The 21,962-nt window shown below is 42.8% G+C and overlaps 1 long non-coding RNA gene across 2 annotated transcripts in view; it reads left to right on the plus strand.

Annotated features, from left to right (window-relative positions):
• LOC115082335 overlaps positions 1-19,422 on the plus strand; it is a 78,364-nt gene extending 58,942 nt beyond the window's left edge. For both annotated transcript variants that reach the window (XR_003854141.1, XR_003854140.1), the window contains exons 5-7: positions 15,288-15,427; positions 17,042-17,044; positions 19,413-19,422. This is a non-coding gene — a long non-coding RNA (uncharacterized LOC115082335). The remainder of the gene's footprint in view (positions 1-15,287; positions 15,428-17,041; positions 17,045-19,412) is intronic.
• The last annotated feature ends 2,540 nt before the right edge of the window (positions 19,423-21,962 follow it).

Raw genomic sequence — 21,962 nt, forward strand, 5'->3', positions numbered from 1 at the left:
TTAAGAGTTCCATATGCATGAGGTTGTGAAATTTAGTTTTCCAGACTGGAATGTAAACAGGCGTGTGCTGAGTCCATTGCGCCAAAACCGCTGCCCGCGCAATAAGAATAATCTTTTGGAATAAGCCCTGTTGGAGGCCAGTAAGTTCGGTGTCCGCCAGCTCCCTCATGCCAAGGAGCCAAAGTCGAGGGTCTAGAGGAAGATCAAGTTGCCACATTGAATGAACTAAAGACTGCAAATACCCCCAGAAAACCTGTAAAGTTGGGCATGACCAAAAACAATGATAGAAATCCGGGTGTGAGGCGGCACATCGAGTACAGTGTATATCTGACGTAAGTCCCATATAATAAGCATGACATTGAGAGTAGAAAGCTTGGTGTAGAAACTTGTACGTCTGGTCCCGTAGCGTGACATTCACCACAGTTCGAGAGATATGTGTAAAGCATGCCTGAAGGTCCCGCGAGGAGACAGCCTGTGGCAAAACCTTATTCCATTTTGCAGTAACGCTCTCCAAGGTTGGTGCTAAAGTCAGTATCGCCAGTGCCGAGTAATATTGTGAGGCAGACATTCTTTTCCCGTCCTCACCAATCAAAAAATCACGGACCTTGTGGCCCTGAAAAAAGGTCGGATTTGCCTTTTGCTCCTCCAACATAAAATGCCGAAGTTGTAAATATCCATACAGATCAGAATGAGGGACAGAAAAACGGTCCATGAGGTCTTGAAAACTGCACAGCCGATAGCGATCTGCTTCCGACTCCAGGAGTTGGTACATACACTGTAAACCTTTAATTGACCACAACTTGAAGATCATTTGCGACATTCCGGGCTGGAATGTTTGACAGCCACGAATGGGTAAGCAAGTGGTCACTCCCGGAGTAAGTTTAAATTGCCGACACAGCCGCCTCCACACTTGACGCAGGGGCCGTACCACCACACTGGTAGTTATTAATTTTGGAAGGGAGGAGTCCGATAGGTGTAGAGTAGCCCCAGGAGCGTGTGGAGAGAGCCAAGCTGTGTAGTGGTCCATTGGAGAATAAAAAGCCGTGCCACAGACCCAGTCCCTTACATGACGTAATAAACATGCTTGATTATAGCGCTCCAAATCCGGGCAATTGAGGCCTCCCTGTCCTTTGGGTTGCATAGAGTCTTTAAGGGAATGGCGGGCCTTTTTACCATTCCATAGATATTGCTGAAGTCCTTTGTTAACATCTCGCACATCCTGTTTCCTAAGCCATAGCGGCAACATATGAAAAAGATACAACCATTTTGAGATTTCCATCATTTTTAATAGCAAAATTTTTCCAGATAGTGACAAGGGTAAGTCCCTCCACGCCGCGAGATGGGTAAGCAATTTCTGCTTCAGAGGGGTGACATTTAACCCATAAAGCTTACTAGGTAAGGCAGGGATGTGGATACCCAGATACTTTAGAGAGGTGCCCACCCACCTCAAGGGGAAGGTACCCGGCCACGTCGAGTGCAAAGTCCCCAGTATATCCAAAGCCTCTGATTTTTCCACATTGATTTTTAACCCGGAAAATGTCCCAAACACAGCCTGTAAATGGAGGACATGTGGTAAGGAGGCAGCAGGGTCACAAAGAAAAACCAACATATCGTCCGCAAAGGCCGCTACTTTGAAATTCCCATTCTTGTAATGGAGACCCTGAATAATAGAGGATTCAGCCAATTTCCTTAACAGGGGGTCAAGGGTAAGAATATATAGAATCGGGGATAGCGGGCATCCCTGCCGTACCCCACGTGCAATACCGAAGGCTTCCGATATAGTGTCATTAGCTACAATATGAGACATTGGTTGATGATATAGAATAGAAATGGCCTGTATAATCTTATTGGGAAACCCAAAACGCCGCAGGACAGAAAACATATAATCCCAGGAAACTCTATCAAAGGCTTTTTCTGAGTCAAACCCTACCGCCATGGGATTCAAGACCAAGGGAATGCGATGTTTCTATGGCAGAGAGTAGGCGAATAACATGGGCCCCCTGCATTTCGGCCCCCCACAAACCCTGCCTGGTACTGTGAAATAATAGAGGGCAAGACAGAATTCATTCTTTGTGCCAAAATCCTTGCATATAATTTTAAGTCGCAATTTAACAAAGATATGGGGCGGGTAAGAGGAGGCTAAAGTGGAATCCTTCCCTGGTTTGGGCAAAACAGTAATAAATGCTTTGTTAAACGAAGGGGGAAATTGGTTAATATCACAAGCATGGTTGAAAAAGGCTGCTAAAGGCCCCGCCAACGAAGCACTCAGAATTTTTATAATATTCTAAGGTAACCCATCGGACCTGGGGACTTATGGTTTTTACCTGTTTTAATAACACCCCGTATCTCCCCTTCAGTAATAGGTCTGCAAAGAAAATCCCTCTTGTCCTCTGGGACCCTGAGGCCATCTTATATCTTGAAAGAATGCCTCTTCTTTCTGCCGAACCCCCTGCTCTGTCCTCACTGTAAAGTCTTTCATAAAAATCACGCAAAACTGTACAGATCTCTTTAGTAGAGGTAACATGATGGCCAAGGTGGGTTTTTAGGCCCCCCAATAAAGGTTTTACGGCGATTTTAATGGCTACCATCCGTGCTAGTAATTTACTAGATTTATTCCCATACTGAAAGAAAAAATTTTCAGAGGCTTTAAGTGACTTTTGCGCCCGAAGATGAAGGTGGGAATTTAAGGCAGTGAGGCAAGCGTTTATAGGCATCTTTATGCACCTGGGACGGAGAGTTAGCTAACACTCTCTGGGCTGTGTGGAGCTGGGAATCAAGCTGCAAAATGGAGTGCGTTTAATTTTTTTCCTCTGCGCAATAGAATAGGCTATAACCTCCCCCTCTTAACACTACCTTGCTCGTTTCCCAGTATAGAGTGGGGTCTACTACATGCTAGCTCATTATTCTGAGCATACTCATCCCACTTTGTCCGGAGATTACAACTGAAAATCCTTATCTGCATGTAAAGATCCAGGGGAAGCGCCACGTCCTCTGTCCTGTCCTGGGAGCAGCTAGCCAGAGGTCCACCCACACTGGGGCATGATCAGCTATCACAATAGATTCAATATCTGCTGTGTCCACCTTGTCCAACAAGGGTTTGGACAGTAAAATGTAGTCTATTCTTGACAAGGTATAGTGCGCCCTAGAGATATGTGTATAAACTTTATTTTCTGGATTTAAGAGGCGCCAAAACATCTAACAGCCCCAGACGTTTACAGAATTGGCGAACCCCAGAGTCCGCGGAGTCCTTGAAGCTTTTTGGAATGTAAGATTTATCCACGCCAGCCTGAAAAAACACTATTAAAGTCTCCCACCAAAAGGAGCTCGCCCTGAGAAGCTAGTTAGTAAGATATTAGTTACCTTATTAACAAAGGCTGGGTCCGGAGTATTGGGAGCATATATAGTGCCAATAGTTACCGTTGTTCCCTGCTAGAGTTCCTATAACTATTTAAAAACCGTCCCTCCGGATCCTTAATTTCCTGGATAAGTGTAAAGGGGATATTCTTATTGATAAGTACCGCGACGCCTCCCTTCTTTCCCCTTAGCTTCCGAGAAAAGCAAGCAGCAACCCAGTCCCTGCAAAGTTTATTACTTCAAGGGCAGTTAAGTGTGTTTCTTGTAAGCAGGCGGATACCAACCTTTAAACGCTTTAAATGTTGGAAAACTTTCTTTCTTTTAATAGGGGTACCAACCCATTAACATTCCATGAAATTATCCTGCATTTACTACCCATAACGGCCAAGGTATGGTGTGAGCCATAACACAGGATGAATAAAAACGGAAGAGCAAGCTCCCAGCCTAACTCACCCTCCCTAGTAAAGAGCTGTGTCCAGCCAACAAAGGTGTTCATCACACAAAGAGAATACCAGTAAGAAAGGAAAATGAAAATTCAAAAGCATACATAATCCCAATAACACCAGTGCCCTCCCCCCCCCCCCCCCCCCATCCCCCGGTCCCATAACCCCAACAACTAGTAACCCGTCCAGACAAATAAGCCTGGTAGTGGAGTCAATCATGAGTGCTCGGACCTTCCAGAGCTCCCCCTCCCCCTCCATTTTAACTATATAGCCTTCCATGCGGTATTAATACTTAAGGGCTAGAATTCAGGGAGTCCAAGAACTTCGTAGCCTCTGCCACAGTTTCATACGATTGCCATTTGCCTTCATAATTAACGCGAAGCTTAGCTGGAAACTGCATGATAAACCGTAAGTTCTTGTCAATTAACTTTCCGCAAAACAGGGGCAAAGGCTCTCCTCATTGCAGCCACTCTCGCCCGAGTAGTCCGGGTGCAAGCCGAACATTTGCTCCCTGGAATTGCACAGTACCACATTTCCTAGCTGCTTGCATCAGTAGTTGCTTGTGATGGAAATTGAGTATTTCATAATGACCACTCGCGGCCGTGACTGGTCTTGACCCTTGGCTCCCATCCGATGGCGGCCCGCTCGATTTCTAGACAGCCCTCCAATTCCGGCAGGGCCCAAAAGCCTCTGGCAGCCATTTTATAAGATGAAGCCTAAGCAGGTGTTCCTCTACGCTTTCCGGTATTCCTAGGCATCGAATATTAGACCTGCGGGCCCTATTCTCAAGGTCATCAGTCTTAGCAATCTGCTCTTGTAGCATTTTATCAAAAGTAGCCACCTGCCACGCAGGCCCGTGACTTCGTCTTCCAAGGAGGACGTGCGGTCTCGATTTGATTGAGTCGTGGCGCATAATCCGTGATCACACCTCTCTCAGGGCCCCAATCTGGTCTGAAAAATGCCCGTCAATTTGCAGTCCAAAGCCGCTAAGACTGCTTCTTTAATTTCAGTCACCGTAAGCGAAAGCGGCACAGTTACCTGTCTTCGCTCTCCTGCATCGGCACAGCCGTTCCGGGCGCCATCTTGGGATCCGGCCCCTTGCCTTTTTCTTTATCACGTTTTGCCAGCTTAGGAGGCATGGGGGACGGCGTTTTGGACATAAACGAGGTAATCGACATAGGCTAAGTCCGTCTTGAGCAGAAAAGGGTACCGCAGAAGATTGTTGCCAGTGGATGGAGGCGGAGGGGAGCCTGGCGTCCGGAGCGAGATCAGATGCGTCCGATCCCGTTCACCACATCACGTGAACTCCACACGTAATGTGTTAATTTGAGCTCGGAGAGGAGTTTACAAAGCGGGAGTAAATGAAAGGGAGTAAAATGATTCTAATGTTATTGCAAAGACAGTACATTTATCATTAGAAGAAGGGACATTACCAGATATTCTAAAGAATGCTATTAAACCAATTTGAAGAATAAAAGTCTGGATATTAACCTAAGAATTTTAGGCCAATTTCCAATCTTCCGGTTTTATCAAAATTGATAGAGAAAGTAGTTCAAAAGCAACTATAGAATTCATTGAGACAGAAACATCCTTTACCCTCACAATTTGTCCATCTCTTAGTACTGAAACACTTCCTTTATCGTTATCTAACACAATCCTTAGAGGAATGGATTCAGGTCAAAAGTATTTTTTAGTATTGTTTGGATTTCACCGCTGCCTTTGATACAACTGATCATTAAATCTTACTCCATAGGTTACTGGAAATAGGTATTGCAGAAAATCATTTTAATTGGTTGAAATCATATCTTAGTAATTGTACGTATAGTGTTAAAATAGGGAATTCAGTTTCGAAACACGTGCCGCTAGAAACAGGTGTTCCACAAGGGTCCACACTATCAGCCACCCTTTTTAATCTATACATGTTGCCAATATGTAAACTTCTCTCTGGCTGTTGACGCCATTTTCATCGGCTCGCCAGCAGCAATGCATGTGGTTCCGATGATGCGCTTGCACATCTGCTGCCTTCAGTGGAGTTTATGAAACCAATGGGACTAGCTATTGAAAGCACTAAACACTGTAGTAAGCATTCACTAGAAATGAAACTGGAGATCAATTGGTGGCTACAATCCCACTGTCAGCCGTTGTCCGGCTGATGGACTCCACTGCTCTTTTTCCCAGACTGGTTACCTGTCTAGGAACACTCCCAGGCACATCAAAAGTCCAAAGGCATTCAATTATAAATTTCTCCACTGGTTCTCTGGTGGGACTTAAACCTGCAGTGGCTAGCTGGGAGGCAGGCACGCTCCCTGGTTGAGCCACCAGGCCCAGCCAGCAGATGCTGAGCTTGGCTTCTGACATTGAAGCTCAGTCTTTATATTCTAGTCTTCTGCATCAAAAAAAAAAAAATAGTCCCGACAACAAAATTATCCAAAAATAAGTCCCCAAGAAACTTAAGTCTGGCCCTATGGGCCTAACTGCCACCTCCCTTGTACCTCTGGGTTCTCGCAGTTTTTCCCTAGAGAGATAACTCCACCCGCTTGGCAGTTTTAGCAATGGGTTGTCCGCAAAAAGGGAAAAAAAAACAAAGGGAAGGTTTTGAATCTGCACGCTCACTTTCCCTGGCACAATGGTTGCTGTCCTTCTTTCATCTGCAGAGGCAGCTTCCAGTAACACAGTCCTCCAAAGCAACAGGTAGCAAGATCCCAATCCGTCCTCCTCAGTCCCCGGAAGGAGACTGAGACTGCTCTGGCTTTGGCTCCTTTTTATAGGATGGAGACTCCTCCCCTGGTAGCCAGGGATTGGTTCCTGGGTCTCCACCCTCCTTTTCCCACACCTGGGTCTCTGGTTTATCTGATGCTACAGTGGGAAGGAACCAGCATGACTCTTTGACTTTGTGTTGCCTGGTTTTTCTTCCCCCTTCCCTGGGTTTTTGTTTCCAGGGAGTTTGTTTCTGGGGTTTTGACCTACCTCCACGGGCTGGTATATAGACCCCGTCACACCCACGTACTCAGGGAAGCAGCACTACTTCGACCTCTTCTCTATCAAGTGACTGTAGTGACTGATGCCACCACTATGGGCTGGGATACTCACACCAAGTCCTATCTGACTCTGGTATCGAGGCTCTACAAGAGAGTTTTCTCCAAATCAACCTTCTTGAACTGAGAGCTATCAAAAATGCACTCATGCTCTTTGCACACTTGCTCCAAGGCAAGAGTATATTGATTAAAATAGTCACACTGTTTTATGTGAACAAATTTATTTAATTTATTTTTTAAGAAATGATGTACCACATATCAGAATTTCTATGCGGTTTAACATAAGTACATTCATAATTTACTCATCAGACAGAACATAAAATAATAATCAAAAAACATAGCAATAAAAATTAATAACTAAAATAACATTTAAACTAACCAAACTATAAAAAATTACTCAGTTAAATTAGACTAAACCCCAAACTTTTTTCTCAACTAATTTGATGTTCCTGTAGCTATGTATCAGAGTATGCCTGAGTAAACAAAGTTTTAAGGTGCTTTCTGAACTTCAATAGCGATACTTCCTCTTAAGTCAAGGGGAATGGAGTTCCATAATACTGGACCCTGAACATAAAAAAGCTTCTTTCTGATCTCATTAAGTTGGATACTTTTCAGAGAAGGAACAGTCAAAACATGTTGAGACTAAGATCTCAAACACTGAGAAGGATGGTACAGTATTAATGCTGCATTAAGACTAGAAGGGGCTAACTCATTGATACCCTTAAATACAAGTAGAATGATCTTAAAGATAATCCTCCACTTAATCAGTAGGAAGTGTAAACTAATCAGTGATGGAGTAATATGCTCCCTAAGTCTAACCCCTGTAATGACCCTAGCAGCTGAATTCTGTATTAACTGTAGGGCTCTCAACGATTTTTGTGGAAGTCCTAGATATAGAGAATTATAGTAGTCTAGGGGAGATAATACTATAGACTGTATAATCATTCTTAAATCTGTCTGGTTTAGGAATGGCTGTAATCCCCGAAGTAAATAAAACTTAAAGTAAGATATTTTTTATAACTTTATATATTTGTGGCTTCAATGATAAGGTCAAATCCAAAATTAATCCTAAATTTCTGGCTTCTGTAACAGTTGGTATTTGTTGATTATCTAGTGTTAAAAATTTTGGCAAATTAGGGTCAGGAAATCTGACCAGGTGCAGAATTTTGGTTTTTGAAACATTCAACAGTAAATTGTTTTTAAATAACCTTTCTTTCAAGATATTTAAACAGGATACAATCCTCTTCAAAGAGGATTCAAGTGAGACTTGAATAAGGCAGCACAGGATCCTGGATGCTCTGTCAGGAGACTCTTCAGATCTGGCAATGGCAATAGACCATCAGGAAATTCTTCAAGCCATCTATCTTCCAGGAGTGTCAAACACCTTGGCGGATCATCTCAGTAGGGTTTTTCTTTCATGCAAATGGTCAATCAAACAGTCCATTGCGAACAAACTTTTCAAGTTGTGGGATTGCCCACTGATGATCTCTTTCATGGAGTCACATGATTGGGATACAGCCATCCCAGACTATAACTTAAGGAAAGATAGAGAGGACAGGAAAGGGGAGGGAGTAGCACTTTGTTTAAAAAAAAAAAAAAAATCCAAGCAATTGAAATGCAAGGGATGTGGAGTAGGGAAGAAGCATTACGTGCTAAAAAAAAAAGAAAAGATGGTGCTTCCATTTACATCGGTGTAGTTTACAGGCCTCTGATTCAGTCAGAACTGCTGGACAGAGATCCGATCGAAGACCTCCAAAAAGTGGGAAAAAAGAAGTGTTACTCATTGAAGATTTTAATCTATCAGGTGTAGAATGGAGTATCCCTTCTGCAGAATCTACAAGAAGTAGAGAAATAGTGGATGCTCTTCAAGGGGCTCTGCTCAAATAGTAATGGAACCCACAAGGGAGGGTGTGATACTCGACCTATTTATCCCCTAAGAATATGAGAGATGCCATACTGGGTCAGACCAAAAGTCTATCAAGCCCAGTATCCTGTCTTCACAAGTACCTGGCAAGTACTTTAACCTTAAATAGACCCCATGCTACTAATGCTGACAACAAACAATGGCTATTTCCTATTGATTAATAGCAGTTTATGGACTTCTCCAGGAATCTATCCAAACCATTTTAAACCCAGCTACACTAACTGCCTTAATCACATCCTCCAGCATCGATTTCCAGAGCTTAATTGTGTGAGAGCTACCTACTGACTTCATGGAGTGCCTCCTAGTCCTTGTATTATCTGAAGAGTAAATATGTTTCACATTTACCCATTCCAAGTCCTTTCATAATTTTATAGACCCCTATCATATCCTCCCTCAGCCATCTCTTCTCCAGACTGAACGGCACTAACCTCTTTAGCCTTTCGATATAGGGGAACTGTTGCATGCCATCTATCATGCATCGACCAGAATTGCACACAGTATTCAAGGTGCAGTCTAACCATTGAGCAATACAGAGGCATTATGACATCCTCTGTTTTATTTGCCATTCCCTTCCTAATAATTCCTAACATTTGTTTGCTTTTTTTGACCGCTACAGCAGTGAGCTGACAATTTCAATGTAATGTCAACTATGATGCCAAGACTTTTTTCCTGGTGGTAACTCCTAAAATGGAACCTAACATCGTGTAGCTACAGCATGGGTTATTTTTCCCTATGTGTATCACATTGCACTTATCCACGTTATATTTCATTTTCCATATGGGCGCTCAATCTTGCAGTCTCACAAAGTCCTCCTGCAATTTCACAATCCACTTATGATTTAACTATGCTGAATAATTTTGATCACCTCACTCATCATACCCTTTTCCAGATCAATTATAAATATATTAAAAAGCAACGGTCCAAGTACAGATACCTGAGGCACTCCACTGTTTACCTTTTTCCGCTGTGAAAACAGACCATTTAATCCTACTCTTTCCTGTACCTTTTAACTAGTTTGTAATCCACAAAAGGACATCTCCTATCCTACCAATATTCAAGTTAAGAGGAGAATAGCACATCCTATCCGTCACCCCTTAAACACAGAGACAAGTTACGATCACAGATATTCGGAAGTCTTGGAGTTGTCCATATAATAGTACACAGGTCTTGTTCCCGGACTGCCTCCTCTGGATCATATGATGTCCAAGCACAGGAATACCAGATGGTGAAACCCCGCGAGCCCCATCTGCAATGGCAGCTGTACTAATAGAACAAAATACGGAATAGCAAACATCCAGGCCTGTATAGGTGTGTTACTAAAAGATAGAGCTTACTGCATTCCAAATGTATATCACAGTTTTATAATCCAGGCTCCCAGGGGAGTAATAGTAACTCCAGACTTCTGAATATAGAGAGAAGAACGGGAAAAGGTCCCATATTGAACCAAACGTATTTCATTGCAAACCAGGGTTAAGAACTGATGAAAACAAAAACAGGTGAACCATCAACCCAAAAATTGTGAATGTACCAGTCTGGCTCCGCAAGGGAAGCAGCCCCATGGCCAGTCATGATCCAACATATAGTTAGAGACAGGAAGGCTACAAGTCTCACAGCCAAGTGAATTGCACTGAGGGAACAGGTTTCAGCTACCCGAACCAATTGCATCCATAAAAGCCTTCACGAGCTCCACGGAGTCAAAGTTTTGCACTTTATCAACATGCCAAATCCGGAGATGTGCAGGATAAATTAAGGCAAATTTGATACCCCGGTTGTGCAGCGACGAACATATGGAGGAAAACCCCCGTCGCGCCTCCGACACCGAGGCCAAAAAATCTTGGAAAATCCTGATTGAATGCGACTGGTAGGTCAGCTCTGTTCTTGAGCGCGAGGCCCTCCAAATCTCTGCCTTGTGTGCAGAGTTGAGGATTTTGGCTATTATCAGCCACGGGTGCCCCGAGTTTTGTGTTCGCCCCCCCAATCGATGAGCCCACTCAGTTACCAACTTGCTTTGTAGGTGTGGGAGATTAAGGACATCGGGGAGCCAGGACTCTAAAAGGGTGCACAGCGTCTTCTCGTCGATATGCTCGGGGAAACCCAGGAATCGCAAGTTATCATGCCGGGCTTGATTTTCTAAATCATCCACTTTCGTTTGCAGAGCCTGCATTACCTTGTCTCGGTCAGCCATCTTGGTTTTTCCAGCACACGCGGCATCCTCAAGCTCTAAGACCCTCTCCTCCACCAGATCTAGCCTTGGAGGTATGGCGGCCAGGGAGTCCCGTACCTCCCCCAGCTGGGTTGTGATCACTGCCCATTTCTCATCTAGGGCCTCACGTATAGCAGCTTTAATGTCCACGATGGTAAGCAGCAGAGAGGGGGAGGTGACTCGCTCTCCAGCGCGGTTGCCATCTTGGTTTTGGGTCTTCAGTTTTTCTCTCTCTTTTATCACTCTTTGTCTCCCTTGAAATCGCTGTTTTACTGTGAACTCGAGCCGCGGATATAAACTGTGTTCCCCGAGGCAGCCAGCCCAAAAATCCAGTCCAAAACACGCTGCTATTTCCCGCGGATAGCGGGTCAGGAGCTAGGAAGAAACGCTCCTTCCCGGCTATCACATCACGTAATCCTCTTCCTCTCTGGATAGTTTATCTTGCAGCTAGTTAGTTTGAAATGGATTGAAGAGGTTTCTAAGGCAACACGTGGCGCGGGAATCCCACACTTGCTCAGTAGAACTCAAAGCTCTACTGGCTTGGCGAGATGAGTCCGTTCAGACATCACCACAGATCATGGCTAATTCATCCAGCTATCTATGGAAAAAACACAGTTTATAGTAAGCAAACTTTCTTACGTGTAACGGGGTGTTCTTTAAAAAAGTAGGATAAATTAGCTACGCAAAAGGGGTGCGGTCATCGACAATGCCAAGAGGAAAGTTCTCAGAAAGATCGAGATGGTCTCTCTGCATTTGCAGATGTTTGTAGGCAGTTGCTCACTGCTTGAGACTCCTCAGACTGAATAGCAAGCTATGCTTTCTGATTTATCCTGCTATCTACAGAGAATACCTGTCATAGATAAACATCTTTGCTTTTTCTGTGGTCAAGCAGGGTAAGCTCAGCTACACACTGGGAGGATTCCCAAGCTGAGAGTTGCATATAATTAGCTTGTTTTTGCTTGTCAGTAGTAGATCATTGCAACTCATTTGTATTGCTCAAGGATGGAGAGTAGATGTGGAAGATTAAATCATCCTTAATGAGAAGACAAGTTAAACATTTTGAAAGTGACTGGAATAAAAAATCTTGTCAGATGAAAGAGCCCTTTGTCAAAAGCACATTAAGGTATATAGACTTGAAATTTAAGAGGGTCAAAATAGTTTTTGGACAGGAATTTGAGAGTAGCAGAAAAATAGATCTAGATGTCTATTTAATTCATCCTTTTGTTTCAAAAGAAACTGAACAGCTTGCCATGTTTTTTTGAGGAGAAAATAGAGACTATTAATATAGAAGTTTTTCCTTCCTCACCTGCTCTTGGACTTCAAATAGAAATCCAGAGCAGTGAGGCATCCTCTCTGAAGTTTCTGGGGGTAGTAGCAAGTTGTCGGCATTTAATGTAGTTCTGGAAATAGGAATTCAGAAAACATTGAGTACTATGGGTACCAGTACATCATTATTAAACCCTAATCCTATTGAACTTTCTAGGGGAAAAAAAACAGGAGCTGGGTTTGGAAAAATGTTTGTCATGATTAATGCCAGTCTTACTTACTCTAGGCTGCATCTCACCATCTTTGAAAGAGTCTAGGACTGTCCCTTGTTTCTTTAAAAGAAAGAGACTCTCTAGACCATAAGGAGATTATCATCAGCCTTTTTCTAACCTACCTTTCATAATGAAAGTTATTGGAAAAGCTGTGGTGTTAAAATTTTGAGAATTTCTTGAAGAAAACAAATGTTCTACTCCCGAGGCAGTTTGGTTTCTGACAAGGATGTAATCCAGAGAAAACCTTGGCAGCATTAGCAAATGAAATTGGGCTTAATGTAGATAAAGGTAAAACAGCCCTTATTGTTGCCATTGGTATGAGTGCTGCTTTTGATATGTATGATCATGATCTACTTATTCAAAGGTTGGCAGACGTAAGAGTTGAGGGGATATTTAAAGTGAAAGAAGACAAATCTGAGATACTGAATATCTCTGCATCACTGGACCGGATTGTGCATATGAAGAGCCATTTACCCTATTGGATAACTAAAGATTGGGTCAAATATTTAGGGGTACACTTAGGGCCAAATGTGAGTAATTTATATCAACTAAATTATGGGTCACTGCTTAAAAATATCTATAGGAATTTGGATAGATGGGACAGACTAGAGATGCCTTGGATGGGGAGGGTTGCAATTACTAAAATGAATGTCCTTCCTAGAATATGATATTTCAGACACTTCCAACTGCTGTTTCCAACCAACATTTGAAAGCCTGACAAAAGAACTTCAGCTTCTTTTGGAAATGCAGACCCCCAAAGTAGCCAGGGATCTTATTTCAGAATAAATTGCTGGGATGACTGGGAGTACCTAATGTGACCTGGTACTATGTGGCTGTGCAGTTGAGTGTTGATAGACTGGCATAGAGCTGGGGAGGCCAAGTCATGGGTGAAGCTGGAACAAAACATAGTGGATACTATCTCTCTAGACATGCATGTGGTTGGGGGGGGGAGAGACCTGACTTAACTGGTCTTTCACCTTTTTGATGGCTGACCTTTGAAGTATGGAGAGAAAGTGGAGACCAGTGCTGGTGGGGAAGAGAACGTGCTACTGTCGTACCACGTTCCTATATAATAAAGGCTTCTACCCGGGTAATGAGATGACGGCATGCACATGTTTGAATAATTGGGAGTGACCAGGTTGTAGCAAGTTCTTAGTGGGCAGGGGATGGTTTCTTTTGATGAATTACAACAGTGATACCTGCTGATGGACAGAAATACGTTTTTTCATGTGTCCAACTTCCACATTATATCAGCCAAATAAAAATTGGAATAGAGCTTAGGAAAGGTCGAATGATGTTCAAAGGATTTTGTGACCAGGCTGATAAGGAGATCCATCTCAAAAATCTATGCATTGCTAAATGTGGATTTAAAGTCGAAGTCAGCTCATATAAGGGCAAGGGTGAAGGACTTGAGAGGGTTTCTTGATGGGGAGATGTGGAGACAATGTTTCCTGGCCACAAACAACATTTGGTATCCTCACATATAATGAAGAATGATACAAGGTGCTTTATAGATGGTACCTACACCGGAATGCTTGCATAGAATCTAACCTCTAGTGGATGTAGGGTGCTGGCAGGAGTGTGGTTGTATAGGCTCTTTCTACCATCTTTGGTAGGAATGCCCAGTGGTGAGCATCATGAGGGATAAAGTGGTTCAATTATTTGCTGAGATGACGGGGACCACAGTTATTAAGGACACCAAGGTTTTATTCCGCATTATACCTGATTTTCTATCTGTTGGATAATCTATGCCGGTTATTGCTGCCAAGTTTGAATTGGCTTATTGGTGGCATAGAGCTGCCGCATCCACACTCTCCTCTATTTGTTACCACATGGAGAGAGTTTTCTGTATGAGGAAACTTATGGCCCTCCAGATTATGTGACAAAATTTGAAAAAAGTGCAGAAATCGTATTCCTAATGGTTAAGTACACGGAGAGGAGACCTTTATCCGAGACTTATAAATACTCATGCTTCGTGATGTGAAGTTATTAGAAACTACCCAACTTGCTTTTGGATTCTGAGGGAGGGAGAAGAGGGAGTGGAAACAGGTGGTAACTACAGGTATAATCTTGAGATGTTTCAGGATACTGTGGACTTTGGGGCTGTCCATCTATTGTTATGATGGTCATGTACCTATGTGACACCTTTAAATATATTAGTATTGTTTTATAACCTTGAACTTTTATAACTGTTTGCCAATAAAAAGAAAATGATTTAAAAAAAAAAAGTCTAGGGGATTGCCCTGGCCTGGTTCAAGTAATTTATAATGAATTGGTCATCCAGAGTCAATTAAGGCTCAAAATATCAGAGACTAGAGAAATAACTTGTGGTGTGCTACAGAGTTCAATTTTATCATCTCTTTTTATTCAATATATATTTGGCACCATTGGCTATCCAGATCCAAGATTTGGGTATAGTTGTTTTATTTAAGTGGTCTTGGTTTATTTTAATTGCAATCTGGCTGAAGAGAGAGGGAAATGTAATCACTCTTAATCAAATTTCGGAATGGCTGGGTAAATGTTAAGTTTTAAAGTTAATCCTGAAAGATCAGAGGCCATTTGTATGTTGGAGTTTTTTATGATCAGTCTAAATTGCTGTGATTTATGTTGGGCAGTGTATAAAATGCCATTAAACTTCAATTTAATTGTGTGTCAATCAAGGGAGAGGGAGGATCATGATTTGCCATTATTCCAGTTTTTCTTCTCAGAGGAAGGGGTAGCTTAAACTGCTGTTAATCTTGGATGTTCTAGGCCTGGATTGTGACTTACTGTTAATCTTGGCTCTTTTAGGGCAAAGAATACACAGCATTTTTTTCTGCACTGTGGAATCTTGTTTATGCTTCAAACTGGCGATGTCAAGGGTGCCAAGTCCACCGCCACCGGCAGAAATGTCGAGTGGCCCGGTGGCAGAGAGCTGGTGTTATACACAGGTAAGTGAAGTCCATAAACAGTAACAACCAGAATACCGCTGGACAATATGGAGGTCATTTTCAAAGGGATTTCTGGACATGAAACTGTATTTTATGTGCAGAAGTGACCTTTACAAAGTTGCCTGCCCGGTATGCAGGTAAACTTATGCATATGTCATGTCTTACTCAAAGTGAATGAAGGCATTTGGATTTGCGTGCATGCTTTCTAAAATTTGACGGCATGCATTTAAATTTCAGGAAAATTTTGTATGCACCAAATAGCAAATGTAACTTGTGTGGGGTAGATTTGGTGGGATAACTTTCAAAGTAGACTTGTATATGCAAGTCAACTTTGAAAATTGGTATAACGTATTTATTTATTTATTTTATTTATTTAAAGTTTTTCTATACCGACATTCGTTGGCACATCACATCGGTTTACATACAACAAATAAAGCAACTTGAGCACTTTACAGAGAACTGTTTTTAAAAATAACCATAGTAAAATAACTAATATTGAACTGATACACAATGTTAGGTTCCATATTAGGTGCTACCACCCAAGAAAGAGATCTAGGCGTCATAATGGATAACACATTGAAATCGTCTGTTCAGTGTGCTGCGGCAGTCAAAAAAGCAAACAGAATGTTGGGAATTATTAGAAAGGGAATGGTGAAGAAAACGGAAAATGTCATAATATCTCTGTATTGCTCCATGGTGAGACCGCACCTTGAATACTGTGTACAATTCTGGTCGCCGCATCTCAAAAAAGATATAATTGCAATGGAGAAGGTACAGAGAAGGGCAACCAAAATGATTAAAGGGAATGGAACAGCTCCCCTATGAGGAAAGACTAGAGGTTAGGACTTTTCAGCTTGGAGAAGAGACGGCTGAGGGGGGATATGATAAAGGTGTTTAAATCATGAGAGGTCTAGAACGGGTAGATGTGAGTTGGTTTTTTATTCTTTCGGATAATAGAAAGACTAGGGGGCACTCCATGAAGTTAGCATGTGGCACATTTAAAACTAATCGGAGAAAGTTCTTTCACTCAACGCACAATTAAACTCTGGAATTTGTTGCCAGAAGATGTGGTTAGTGCAGTTAGTATAGCTGTGTTTAAAAAAGGATTGGATAAGTTCTTGGAGGAGAAGCCCATTACCTTATTAATTAAGTTGACTTAGAAAATAGCCACTGCTATTACTAGCAGTGGTAACATGAAATAGTCTTAGTTTTTGGGTACTTGCCAGGTTCTTATGGCCTGGTTGGCGACTGTTGGAAACAGGATGCTGAGCTTGATGGACCCTTGGTCTGACCCAGTATGGCATGTTCTTATGTTCTAAATAATATATGATGAACTGTGTGAAGAATAAGTGTTAACTTAAAATATTTACATGGCAAGTAGAAGGAGAGGATTATGAAATGTGGAGGGGGAGCGGGAAAATGAATTGGTGGCAATGGGAAGAGGTTGTGTGGCAAGTTGGGGAGAAGTGGAATTAGAGGGGAACGGGAGTGAGTAAATGAGAGTATCATGAAAATGCCTGTTTGAATAACCAGGTTTTCAGTTTTTGGTTTTTATTTTTTTAAAAATTTTGTGGGCAGTGTTCTTGGCATAGGTCCGTTGGCATAGAATTCCAGATTGTGGGCCCTGCAATGGATAGTGCCCGCTCTTACGTGGTGGTGAGATGAGCGAGGTTGGGAGAGGGTATGTTTAGGGTTGCCCTGTAGTGATATCTCATGGGTCTATTGGAAGTGTGGAAATGTAGGGAGTCATTAAGCCAATGCATGCTTTCGTTGTGTACGGTTTTATGTATGAGTGAGAGGGTCTTGTATCGAATTCTGGATGAGATTGGGTGCCAGTGTAATTCTTTGAGAACAGGGGAAATGTGATTGTTTTTGCGAGTGTTGGTGAGGATACGGGCAGTGGCATTCTGCAACATTTGTAGTGGGGCGATAGTACTTTTGGGAAGGCCTAGAAGGAGGGAGTTGTAATAGTCTATTTTTGAGTTTCCCAGGTTTTAAGGGCATTGTGTAAGGAGTCTGTGATAGGAATAAGGATTTGTACGTCATCAGCATATATGACGTGCGTAAGACCAAGCTCCGAGAGAAGGTGGCAGAGGGGCAGTAGGTATATGTTGAAAAGTGTAGAGGACAATGCAGAGCCTTGTGGTATGCCTCGTGAAATGTGAATTGCGTGAAATGTCAATTGCTTTGGATTCACTATTACCTATTCTGACTTTGTAGTATCTGTTATTTAGGAAGGACTCGAACCAGCGAAGAGGAGTTCCTGAAATGCCGATTTCCGTGAGCCGGTCAAGTAGGATGTTGTGGCTAATGGTGTCAAAGGCAGAGGATATATCTAGGAGTGCGAGGATATAGTATTGGCCTTTATCCAGTCCTTTGAGGAAGGAATCTGTGAGGGAGATCAGGAGGGTGTCTGTATTGAAGAACTTACGGAAGCCAAATTGCGAAGGGAGGAGAAATTCATGTTTTTCTAGATAGTCAGACAGTTGTAGATTTACTACTTTTTCCAGGACTTTTGCTAGGAAGGGTACGTTGGCCAGTTCTGTAGGGCCCAGTTTAGGTTTCTTTAGTATGGGTTTGACTATTGCTTGTTTTAGTGAGGTCGGAGCGTTTCTAAGGGAGAGTGAAAGGTTGATGATGTTGGCTATGGGTTGAGAAATTGTTAGGGATGGTTAGGAGGGATTTAATAGGAATTGTCAGATGGGTGAGATGAGGTTTTCATTTTCAGTGGAGGCAGTGATCTCAAAGGAATTTAGGGTAGCATATGGGTTTTTTGGAAGGGCATGGGTGAGAACGGTGTCAGGCGGAAAATGTGTCAGGAGTTTAGAGATTTTGTCGTGGAAGAATTGTGCGAGGCCTTCGCATTTTATTTTGGCTTCATCGTCCGGTATGGGTGTGGGAGAGGTTTTAGTAAGTTCTGAGACGTATGTGAAAAGGGCTTTGGGGTTGAGTTGTGGGTTCTTAGAGCTTAGAAGTCTCGCTTGGTTTTGAGGATGGTCTCTCGGTAGGTATGTAGGGCGGATCTGAATTTTGCAAGTTGTGTGGGAGTGGGATTTTTGCACCATTTCTTTTCTTGGCTTCTTAAGTCTCTTTTCAGCTTTTTAAATTCTGGAGTGTACCAAGGTTTTTTGTGTTGAGGGAAGGGTTTAGTTCTTTAGTGCGTAACGGGCAGATTTTGTCAGCAATGTTGCTAGTGAGATGATTCCAGGATGAGAGTGCGGATTCGGCATCAGTTAGGTCAAGTTTATCAAGATCATTGGTGAAGGCTGTGATTAAGTCATCTCGGGTACAGGGCTTTCTGAAGTGGATGGTATTATTTTTTGTGCGTGGGGGAGTAGGGGTGTGTTTTATTGATAGGTTTGCTCTAATGAGGGAGTGGTCAGACCAAGGGACAGGGGAGTATGAGGGGAGATCAGAGAGGATTTCAGAGTTTATGAAGATTAAATCTAGTGAATGATCTGCTTTGTGTGTCGGGCTTGTTATTATTTGCTTGAAGCCCATAGCGTTGAGTGAGATCAGAAGGGCTTCACATGTGGGTGAAAGTGGAAGGGAGTCTACGTGGAGATTGAAATCACCGAGGATAATAGCGGGAGTGTCCATTGCTATATTCTGGGCTATGTATTCGATGAGGGGCGAGGTGCTTTTATCGAGGAGACCGGGGTGTAGACTAAACATAATTGTAGTTGTGGAGATTTGAAAAACCTATTTCAAATTTAGGTGCAGTGTTGACAGTTTGGGATATGAGTTTGAATTCTTTTTGGTTGCAAGTAGGAGACCTCCGCCTCTTTTTTTTTTTTTTTTTTTAAGATCTTGGTATGGAAAAGATGTCATATGTGTGTGTGGGGGGAGTTGGTTTAATAGTATTGTGTCTGTTTCTTTGAGCCAGGTCTCGGTTATGGCACAAATGTCAGGTTTGTCATCCAGGAGGATGTCATTGAGTATAGGGTTTTTTTTGACAATGGATTGAGAGTTGAGAATGATGGAGAAAGCGGTGAGGCCAAGGAATTAAGTGAGAGGGGATAGCATGATAGGTAATAAGAATCTGTGGTGAGATGTGTGATGGGTTAAGTGAGGTAAGTTAAGCTTGGTAGAGTAGTGTTTGATTGTGGGGATTGGGCGTCCTAGCATGCTTAGTTGTTAGGGTGAGTGTGTGTGTGTATAGGATGGATGTCCAATGTGGGTGTATAATGAAGGGGCAGGGGACTTGAAAGGTGGAAGCAAGGGTCGATGAGTGAGGGGTGTAATGTACAAAGCAGAATTGGGTGAGGCGGAGGTTGGTCTTGGAGGCTGGGGGGCCCAGAAGTCGTCAGGGGAGGATAAGAGGATGCTAAACGTAAACAGGGGGTATTTAAAGGAAGGAGAGAGGGAGGTAGTGCGGTTGAGTGGTTTCAAGGGTGATAAGGGTCGGCGCTAAGGGGCTTGCGCGACGCCTGGTAGGAAGGCTGGTCTCTTAAAGGGCCATCAGGTCGCTGAGTCGTGACGTCACGGGGGGGCGGTCCTCGGTAGCAGGCGCGGTGGCTTCTGACCCTGATGGGTCTACGCCGGCCGCGTGGAGCATTGGCAGGCCTCGGCGGTGCAGGCAGGAAAAGGGCTTGCTTAGTAGGACAGCCGGTCTCTTAAAGGGCTGTTGGGTCGCTGAGTCATGACGTCGCGGTGGGGGCGGTCTTCGGGGGCGGTCCTCGGTAGCGGTCGTGGTGGCTCCTGACCCCGATGGGTCTATGCCAGCCGTGTGGAGTATCGGCGGGCCTCAGTTTTGCAGGCCTCTGCAGTCGGCAGGCCTCAGCGGTGCAGGTAGGCAGGTAGGAAAAGAGCTTGGGCACAATGTTTTTAAAATTACCCTCCCCAAGTACAATAGGGGAAGAAGAGAATTATGTTTAGCACTGGTGCTGTTTGCCAAATTATGGAGAGATCATTGTTCACAGATTAGGTGGCTCGTGTCTTGTCTTGGAGGAACATAGTATAGAGCATTACTGACTTGTCACATCATGGAGGCATCAGGCAGAACATAGTTGATGTGTCTAAGTGTTGAGATGGGGGAGGAGAAAGATGTCTTTCAAAGCCTGGCTAGCTTGTATTGCAGTACATCTAACTCTACTTTACATTGGCTATGCTACCTGATCTTTCATTATCTTTAAAATTCTTCTAACTTTGCCTGGAAATCCATCTGATAATTGGGTGCAAAAACAGAACTCCATATTCCTTATCTTTTTTGACTGGGACATCATAAAAATAATGGAGGAAATCTGTCTTTTGATTCCATCCACTGTTTAATGCACACTACTATGAAACATTAGCTGCCATAACATAGCAGATGTTGGCATAGTTTCCTCTGTCTATATTAGACTAGCAAAGGATGTCTCCCAGCTGGGTCCTCATACAGGTGCTGCTGCCTTTATCTCTTTAGCTGGAAAGTATAGCCAGTTCAGCTTGCAAACAATACTAGAAAGTTATATCATGGGAAAGTACCAAAGCCTTACGGCAGTTTCACAGTGGTCAACCTTGTCGCCTCTTCTTGGGAATTTCATATAGCCGTACCACTGCTCTATGCACCTCAGCTTCATTTGTCTCCTTTTTTTTTTTTTTTTGAATTGTCTTCCCTTTTTTTTTGACCTATTGTTTTCGTTGCATGTAGGGAATCCATATTCAGCTGTGTGTGGCTCTGAATATACAGGACATCCGGCTAACTAATCCAGTGGCACAACCACCCACTGAATATCCCCAGATATTCTGAAGTTAGCCAGATAACTTTAGGACAGGTGTATTTGGCTAAATTCTGTACTGCTTTTGGTTACTACTACCTCTGCTGGTAGGCTGTTTTAGGCATCTATCACTCTTCCAGTGAAGAAATATTTAATATGTGCATGTTTTTATCTTATGCTTTTCTATTCTGTCTTCCGAATATTTTTATTATTTTTTATTTTATATACCGACATTCGATCTCAATTGGGATATCACATCTGTTTACATTCAGGTACTGTAGGTATTTCTCTATCCCCAGAGGGCTTACAATCTAAATTTTTGTACCTGAGGCAATTGTAGGTAAAGTGACTTGCCCAAGGTCACAAGGAGCGACAGCAGGACTCAAACCCTGGTCTCCTGGTTCATAAGTCCACTGCTCTAACCACTAGGCTATTCCTCCTAACCCTGGCTTTGTAGGGTTTGTATTGCAAGTACTATACTATTTTGATAGCCCTTCTTAGAATTGCTTACATCCTATTAATTTCTTTGTAAAGATATGGTTTCCAGAATTAAGCACAGTACTTGAGGTGAAGATCTCTCTAGTGACCTTACAAGGATAGTGTTACATTTTTTTTCCTGGTTGGTAATTTCTCCTTACATAACTACACATACTAATAGCTTTCCCTGCTGCTTTTTTTTTCTATCAACCTTCATGTCATCTGAGATAATTACTCCTAGACCCTTTCCTTCTTGGTAGCTGCCACTCTTATCCTCTTAACTCTGATTTTTGTCCATTTTTACAACTAGGAGACATCTTGGTTGCTTCCTCTGTTGTAATTAAGTCCTTCAAATAATT

The sequence above is a fragment of the Rhinatrema bivittatum genome, unplaced genomic scaffold (assembly GCF_901001135.1).
Source record: "Rhinatrema bivittatum unplaced genomic scaffold, aRhiBiv1.1, whole genome shotgun sequence".
NCBI classification, from domain to species: Eukaryota; Metazoa; Chordata; class Amphibia; order Gymnophiona; family Rhinatrematidae; genus Rhinatrema; species Rhinatrema bivittatum.